The 9,566-nt window shown below is 34.5% G+C and overlaps 1 pseudogene across 1 annotated transcript; it reads right to left on the reverse strand.

The window, feature by feature from the left end:
• Nucleotides 1-657: 657 nt before the first annotated feature.
• Nucleotides 658-2,646, reverse strand: LOC114296932 (putative serine/threonine-protein kinase WNK4 pseudogene; annotated as a pseudogene). Its single transcript, XR_014361520.1, has one exon. The product of XR_014361520.1 is annotated as a putative serine/threonine-protein kinase WNK4 pseudogene (transcript).
• Between the last annotated feature and the right edge of the window lie 6,920 nt (nucleotides 2,647-9,566).

Genomic DNA, 9,566 nt, shown 5'->3' on the forward strand with positions numbered 1-9,566 from the left:
TCCCAAGCTATTGAGAGAGTCGTATCCGCATCAAGATTAAACACAAACTCAATATTCGTCACCTGACCACTACACTTGTCAGCAATGTGCAACATTAATGAAATGGAGTTTCCATCTGCTCTTTCCCCTCTGAATCTGAATTCACTTTTGTTGTGACCATCATTCTGATATTGACATCAACAAATGCCTTCTTCGATTTTGGCTCAAAAGTGCCGTTTCTTATCTCTGAGATGTCGAGTTCAGAGTTGGACTGAATGCTTATTTCATTGATTGAGATTATAACCTGTTAAGTCTCTTCTTATGTCCTTGAAACTATGGTTTATATGCAACAATCAGAGACACAAAAGGAATGTGCTTGAATGGACGTATTTGAATGATTTTAGAAGCAACGATGGAGAGCTAATCAAACACACCTGATTCTGAGGGATTCATGATTGATTTGGGCATTCATATTCTCTCAATAAAACAATTTATTACACATTATCAATTCGCCTTAGTCTACTATACGTGCAAGCAAGAGAAATTAACAGAAAAACTACAATGAAGTATGGAATGTAAATGCTGTTTTAAAATTAGATATGTCTAATGCTATTTGTTTTTGGCTGGTGAATATTCATGAAATTGCAAAAGCAGGATGCCAATATAGTAAGCAAAGAGTTAATGTGAAAGCTCCTGAAATGATCATTTAATTTCAATGTATTAATCAGAGATAGCAGTGTATTAATTACATCATTCAGTATTCATTCTCAAAACTTACTTTGCTTGAATAGATTGAATCAAGAAACAAGGATTGGATCCCCATATGAAAACTTCACACCACTAAACCTAACAGAGGAAGGCATCCAGCAAGGCACCATTTTCATGATCACGTTATCCATTAACTCCGCGATCAAACTCACATCTTCTTTCGGCAGTTCAAGCTGTTCCACCATCTCCCAAGCTATTGAGAGAGTCGAATCCGCATCAAGATTAAACACAAACTCAATTTTCGTCACCCGACCACTACACTTATCAGCAATGCGCAACATTAATGAAATGGAGTTTCCATCTGCTCTTTCCCCTCTCAATCTGAATTCACTTTTCTTGTTGGATATCTTAAATTCCAGAACAGAAACCAGATCAGGAGTGTCATTGACGAACGTTGTAAAAGCAGGTATTTCAAAGAATGGGTCTTTCAAGAGTTCCATTGTGGATGCTGAAAGAAGGCATTTGCCTATGAACTGCTTAACTTGTGTGTCCTTCACTTTGGCAAGCAGTGCTTGAGTTTTGCCATCACTATAACTGTATGGATATTCAGAAGTAACCAATTCGAGCATACACAATCCAAATGAATGTACATCAACAACAGGGCTATATTCTATTTGTTTCTCATGGAGCTCTGGGGGTTGCAACATTATAGTTGGTAACCCTATATACCCAATTTTAACTTGTCCAGTGTTTCCATTGACAAAAATATTTTGACAGGTCAAATCTCCATGAACAATAGGCGGATCACGAGTATGGAGATAGCACAAACCTTGAAGAATCTGCCGAGCCCAGTTTTTTATGGCGATGATGTCGACATTCCTGTGTTTCTGGCGGAACTGCCTCAAACTCCCAGAAGTGAATGACTCAGAAATCATGTTGATGGTTTTGGTTTGATGATCCACCCAATAGCTGCATGACTTGATGATGTTATTGTGCTTCAATGGCTTCAGCAACGTATTCAATCTGTGCATGTGTTCCTCGGATTGAAACGAATCATCAACGGTGACTTTGTTCCAAGTGACCTCCATTCCATCAACTAAATCAAAGCCTATATAGACAGTATTTCGTGGTCCTCTGTCCAATACTTCATTGTACCTCACATAACGACCACAAAAGGATTTTTCTGCAACTTCGTCGTCCTCAAAATCATTGGATTCATTCAATAACAAACCAGAACCAGAAGAACTCATCATGGCAACAGATTATAATAAGAAAACAAAAAACCCTTTTGATTATTTCAAAAAACCGAACAGATTAAGAGCGGTGGAGATATATGCAGAAGCAGATAACGAAAAGATTAAAGAGAAGAGGGAAATCGATGGGATGAAGAAATTGATAAATGGTAGTAAGGGCGGCTGAAGATAATCAGGTTATAGTATAGTATAGTATATATATAGTACGTAACTACTAGGAAACTCATTACTTGAAGAGCAGAACAGAGTAGACAAAGTTGGGTTGAGAAGTGTTTCTGTGCTACGATCTCTCTGACTAAGAAATTGATTCCTACTAGAAATAAAGGGCATCAAAACCTTTCCTTTCTCCACACGCGAGGTTTTTCATTCTGTTATCGCCTGCCTAGGTTTTTCATTCTGTTTGCCTAGGTTTGGTCATGATTGCATTGGTCCGGTTTTAGAAGAAATTAGGAACCGAATCTATGAACGTATATAACTGAATCAGAATTGAATCAAAAAAACTGGTTTGGTTTGATTCGATTCGATTGAATTCTATGGTCTAAGAAATTTGGAAAACTTATTCATAAGTCTCATACACAAAATTTAAAATTCATCTACTCCCAAAACAAAATATTTTTAACAATTAGTCTTACACATTTTTAATTGTTATTAAAAAAAATCTTTTTTTAAATTCTTTTTTACAGATGTTGCTACATCCCATCACCGTCAAACTTTTGTCAGACGGTCACCAGGAAGTCGTTGGAAAATTGTCAGAAGTTTGCCAGAGTGTTTTAAGTATCACTGGAAGTCGCCAGAATGTCCAGAGCATTCGCTGAACGTTAAAAACTTCATCGGAGACTCACCGAAATATCCAGAATATTGCTTGGAAAAAAAATGGAAAAATTAGAGGAAGAAAATAGCAAAATGAGTTAAAAATTGATAAAATAAAATAAAATAAAAAACATAACAATAAAAAACAACAACAATGTGAAAAAAAAACAAAAAAAAAAACATATGTTATTTTTCAATTTTTGTAGGGTTTAAACAAATAATTTTCAATATTGATCAAACTAAAAAGTATGCTTTGAAAATGTAAAATATTACAGTTTCAAAGGAAAAATCTATGAAACATTTATCCTTGTTAATCAAATTGAAATACATGTTATGAAACTACAAAAAAATTATAATTCTAAAGAATGTTATCAAACTGTAAAATTTTGCAATTTTAAAGTATGATTCATTTCAACACTAAAAAAATTGAAACTATAAAATTTTACAGTTTTCACCCCTTGTAACTAAAACTCGAAAACAACTTATTTAGAACTCGAAAATTTTCTCCATTTAAACAGGAAAAGAGAAGTGTGTAATAGAGAAAAGGTAGAAAAATTGAGAAATCGAAGGAGAGAGATAGATATAGAGAGAGTATTGTACTTTGGTAACTATTTTTGGTTTAAATCTAGCCAGATCTAATGTAGATCTACTCAGATTTGATTTAGATATACATCAGATTTGAGTAAATTTACTTATCTTTTTCGCCGGAAACTCACATCATTCGCCGTCGATGAGGGTGAAGTAAGGAGTTAGTGGTCGGTGATAGCCGGTGAAGTAAGAAAGAGAAAGAGAAGAAGCAAGACGTCAACGTCGGTCACCGATTGTTAGAAATCATGAAAAGAAAAAGAGACGAACGAAGGCAGAGAAGAAGAAAAACGTTACATGACTTTTGGATATAAACAAAAGGTTATGGGATTAAATAGACCACACAACTTTCAAAGAGGACTTGTTAATAATTGCCCTAGAAATTTTATATAACAAAAACTCTATATTTTTTTATAATACTATATAAATTAAAAATAATTAATTTAGTTAACCTGATAAGAGTTTATTAATTTCACCATCAAGATTAATATTCAAATCTTATTAATAACTTCTGTATTTATATTTTTGTATAAAAAAGTATTAAAAAAATAATCAACAAATTAGAACCAAGAACTAAACCAAGTTAGGCCGGATTGAATTAATTTATTGATTCTACCAATTTTTTTGAAACCCCTACTTGTGTTGGATGGTGGCGATGGGGGAGCTTCTATTTCTACACACAATTTTCACTCTATGCACACACTTAACGAAAAATATTCTTATAACAAATTTAACGTTAAACAAAATTACTAAACTATTGTAAAATGTATATTTAAAAACAATATCGTATAATTAGTTCAAAACTATAGAATTAGTTCTAAATTATTCATTACTCCAAAATTATTTACTCAATTTGCATCCCAAAATTATTCGAAAAATTTGGCTATGAACTCCCTTACCTTCCTTTTATTGTCAAAAGGACCAAGAAAACAATTATACTTTCAAAACCCCCTCTATAGCGATCCCGGTTTTTACCCCAACTTTCGTTGTATTCCAGACTTGGATTCTGTGATTGTATACAGTTATCTATGTCTTGTTTCCTTCCTTTAACTCTTTGTATTTGAGTTTTGGATTATGTTGGGCGTGTTTGGAACAGGTTAGTTGTTAGTTGGTCTAGAATATTGTTACCCAGATTTTGGCTTCTTCGCTCGAGCAAGGCTTCTTGCGCTTGAGCAAGCCTTGTGTAATCTGCTTCGTCGCTTGAGCGAGGCTTCTTGTGCTCGAGCGAAACTTGTGAAATTGTTTCTTCGCTCGAGCGAGACTTCTTGCGCTCGAGCGTGTGTCTATGTTGGTGGCAGACCTGAAGCTTTACATTCTACGCTCAAGCGATGCTTCTTGCGCTCGAGCGAGGCGACCTTTTTGTGTCTGGTTGCTCGAGTGAGAACTCCTTCGCTCGAGCGAGCCTGGTGTATATCAGTTTCTAGCAACGCCATTTTGCTTCATTTTTTGATCTCCTTTTCACTCAAAAACCCTAAATCTGCAGTTTCTCTCTCTAGAAGCCACCATCTCTCTTTGATTTCTACAAATCCATTGGGATTTAGGCCTAAGTTTTTCACCAAAGTTGGTTATCTCCACGAGGGCTTCGTTGGGTGCTGTGGAGATCGAGTTTTGACACCGTAAATTTTGGGGTTTCATCTCAATCTTTCTTCAAAACTTGAGGTAGGGATTTTCTTTGAATTATATATATATTTGCAAGATCTAGATGATTTTCAAAATCATCCTTTGTTAAGTTAAAAAAAAAAAAATTATTGTTGATTCAAAAAGATGAGTAATTTTTGAAAATGGGTTTATCTTCTAGTTCCTTTTAAAATAGAAATTTAGAGTTTTGACTATATTGATTGAAGAAAGACGATTTTGTTGAGATTCCTTCAAATATTTTGGGGATGAGTAGTTTTGGTGAGAAAACCTAAAAATTTAAGGGTTTTTAGAAAGATGTTGAAAATCTTTGGAAGATGTTGTTATATTTGTTTTGTGTGCCAAAATAAATGATGTTAGAAAAATTGTTTATTTATTTACATATAAATGATGTTTTCATGGAATATAGGAATTGTTGAGACTGCTTGAAATGTGGGAGTTATGTTATCCCTTGGATGAATTGAAATAAATGTATTTATTCATCTTGTGAAATTGTATTGAAAGAAGAAATGGAAATTTTGATCACAATGGAAATATTGTGTGGAAGAATTGAAAATGGATAAAATGTTGCATTGCATCAATTGATACATTGGCATATCAATTCATTGATAATGAAGAGCTTTGAAATTTGATTTGAAAACTTTGCATAGAGTAAAGAATGTTGAAAAACAAGTTTTCATGAATTGGTTTTGGGGTGAATACGGTGGTAAGCCTTGAAAGGTAGCGTAGAAGATAGGTGTCAAGCCTTCCAGTTAATACTAGTAAAAATGACAGATTATGGGTATCGAGCCTTGTAGTTGATACTGGTAAAAATGACGAATTGGTAATACTTATATAGTCTACTTGCAGACACAGACCTAGGGATTACTAGAGTTGTATTTACTGCCCCTTGAGTTAAATTGTTAAGCTTTGAACAAATAGGAAAATTGCATGGCATCATTGAGCGTGATGGTTTTCAAAGGATGAAGATGTGAATTATTTGTAAAAAGGCATGGCGTGGCATATGCATTCATCTCTTGAGATTTGTATAAAATGTATATACTTTGTGAAGGATTTCCTACTGGGCTATATGCTCATCCTGCGGGATTTTTGTGCAGGAAAAGACATGGTGAATCCGCCTAACTGAGGGCGTGGAAATGTGTATGTTGAGAGCACAAGGTTCTCGTTTGTTGTGATTCTATTTGTAAGCCAAGGGCTTTGTATGTGTGGGTTTGAATAACCGTTTTTGTGTAACCGGGCTTAAGCCTTGGAAACTTGTAAACTCTTGGGAGTATTTATTTGCTTCTTTACTTGTTGTCGGATTAATGTATTATTGCATGAGAAACTATTTACATTATGAAATGCAAGTGTGGGATTGTATGATTGGTTTTCCTTAAAAAAGAGCCATGATTATTGTATTGTCATTTGGGTATGAAAATTGGCTCGTTACACCTTCATAATTATAAAGTTTTGTATAAAGGACAAAATTTATTATTTAAATATTTTATCAAACTATTATACTCTCAACTAAATCTTCCCACCATCTCCGTCTACATCACTTTCTCTCTCTTCCTTTACCTTCACCTCTCTCTTCTCCTCCGCCGTAGCCACCGCCCCTTCCCTCTTGGCCCTCCACAGCCTCTCTATGTCCCTCATCTCCCTCACCATCTTCGCCGAAATTCTCTTCTCTACCGTTGTTGAGATCCGCGACACCCACTGGTTCTAGCTAAGATCCAAAACCCCTTTCCAATAGCTTCAATCGTCGTCGGCTTCTCGAGGATGATGACGATCTCACCTAGTTGTTTGCTTCTGTCAAACCTAGTTGAACCTAGTTGTTTGCTTATGTCGGCTTCATGTGCTTTATTTACATTTTATGTAACCATTATTCACATACAAGTCTGTATCATTATGTGCGTCATATGCGTTTTTCATTGTTTTTGTTGTAATTTTCTTTGTGTTTGTGTGTGTGTGTGTGTGTGTGTGTGAAATCAAATAATGGGAGAGATAGAGAGAGATTAATTGTTGTTTTTAATTGGTTTTTTATTTTTATTTTTTATTTGTTAATAGATGTAAGAGTAAAATTTGATTCTAGTTCGTTCATTTAGTATAAATTTTATTTTTTGTAACAGTAAAATTTTACTTTGGTTAAAAACATGTTGATTTGCTTAACGATATAAGATTTTACTTTGAATCATAGTAAATTTTACTCTGATTCAGAGTCAGATTGTACTTTTAGAATAAAATTTTACTCTGAATCATAGTAAATTTTACTCTAATTCAAAGTAAAAGTTTACTCTGAAATACACTGTGAGGATGACTTAATAGGAGAGTTGATAGATATGAGGGTAGTATAGTAAAAGAAACAAATCTTAAAATATTATGGGGTTTTGAAAGTACCTATATAATTCTTGTCCTTTCGAAAGACAAATTAGACAGTGAGGGGTCTATAACCAAATCTCTCAAATTATTTTGATAATTCGTTGTCCAAACCTTATGTGAAGATAAACTCAGGTGTAAATTTTTTAATAGAAGATATATATCATTATTTGGCCCGAAGGCTCATGACCTAGCCCAAACCTTCTTAGCTCAACGAGATTTTACTCCATCCAAGCTCATCGTTGGTCGACTAGGCTGGCCAAAATGAGCTTTGGGTTGAACATGGACCTAGGGTTTGAGGCTTCATCTACTTGTCATCCCAATTTGTTAGGTCAAAACAACCTGTCAACCTACCATTTGGTCCATGGAGAGGTGACATATCGGCTTGGCCCACAAGCCTAACAAAAAATATAAAAAATTTAGAGAATAATTTAAAAAAGAAAAAAAAACAAAAAAATATAGACCAATAAAGCCCGAGTTTTCTTATTAAAAAAAAAAAAAAAAACCACTTGGCTTAGCTTGTGAGTGGGCTTAGGCACCATTTTCGAGGGCCAAGCCAATGTCGACCCTTAATAAGAGAACTGACAGGAAAGATTTATGTTGCTATGTGAGGTCTACATTTTGGAAGCTTCTATTTCAACACCTTATATTTCTTTAATACACACAACCTAATTAGTTCAATCTCGAGGGCCAAGCCAATGTCGACCCTTAATAAGAGAACTGACAGGAAGGATTTATGTTGCTATGTGAGGTCTACATTTTGGAAGCTTCTATTTCAACACCTTATATTTCTTCAGTACACACCACCTGATTAGTTCATTTTATACTAAATTTGAATTTTTTAATCTATTATTTTTATTTTTATGTTCAATTCACACACTAATTTTCAATAAAGAAAATGCTGTAAATCCCAAATTTTCTACCAAATAAATTACTAAATGTCTCACATAGGTATGGGGTTCACAATGTCTCACATGGGTGTCGGGTTCACAAAATTGCGGACCCCACACTCATGTGAGACATTTGGTCATTCGTTTGGTAAAAAATTTGGTATCCCTATCATTACTCTACCCAAACTCTGTATCATCTCCAACTTTTAAATCCTAAACTTCTCTATCTGCCATAACTCTGTTGGACAATCTTCACTGTAATTAAATTAATTAATACTGTTTGGGTACTAAACGACAAATAGAATATAAAAGAAAAATAGAAAAGGAGAGAGAAAGTTTGACTACAAAAATCAAACTAGAAATAGAATTAAATAAATAAAAACAGATTTTATTTTGTTAGAAAAACAAAATTAAAAGCTGATTTAAATAAATAATAAAACAGAAAATAAATAAATAACTTACTTGATTAATGTGTTGAATATTATTCTGATCAAGTCCAGTGTTCGACACTGTCTCCTTAAGACAGATTCGTCCTCCCCATGGTGTTTTCAAAATATGGACGTCTATCTCCCAGGATTAAATGATCAACTACAAATAAATGCAGCACTACAATTTATTTGTTCAACGAACACACTAAGTATTTACACTCTTTCTCACAAAAATTAAATGCAGCAAAATGAATAATAAATTTGCAGATGAGAAGTATGAAATTTCTGAATCAAACATCAAATGAGGGCTGTCCTATTTATAGATGGATTGGTGGCTGCAGGTTTTGAATTAAACAGGTGCAAACCTGTTTGAACAGGTATGAAACCTGTTTGGTTTTGAATTAAACAGATTTAAATCTGTTGGGTTCAAAATTCAAACAGATAAAAACGGGAAGGGACCTGTTTGGGTGTACAGAAAAATCGGACCAGTTTATTTCCGAAATTAATTTGAATTCTGGATTTTATTTTGCAAAAAATAAAATTAAATTCAAATGTTTTTTACCCAAAAAGATAGGTATTGGGCCGGATATGCCCAACCTCACACCACGTACCCGCGCCCAAGCCCGGCGGCGCGCGTGTGGTGATTTTTAGGTCCAATGGGTCTAGCCCATTTTGCCCATAACCTCCCTCTCTAAAACACTTGGGTACCCCTTGGGGCACACCCCAAGTTCCAATCCCATGCCTTTATAAACCCATCAAAACTTCCCACCAAATCAATGTGGGACAAGCCTTATTCAAACCTTTAGGGATTTTCCACCAAAACTTCATTTCCATAGAGAACACTTTGGCTTCAATTTCCCATTCACTCGGTAATGGTTTTGAGCAACCAAATATACCACGTGAATCACAACGCAGTATAGAAC

The sequence above is a fragment of the Camellia sinensis genome, chromosome 2 (genome assembly GCF_055761805.1).
Source record: "Camellia sinensis isolate YWXY chromosome 2, ASM5576180v1, whole genome shotgun sequence".
Lineage (NCBI taxonomy): Eukaryota > Viridiplantae > Streptophyta > Magnoliopsida > Ericales > Theaceae > Camellia > Camellia sinensis.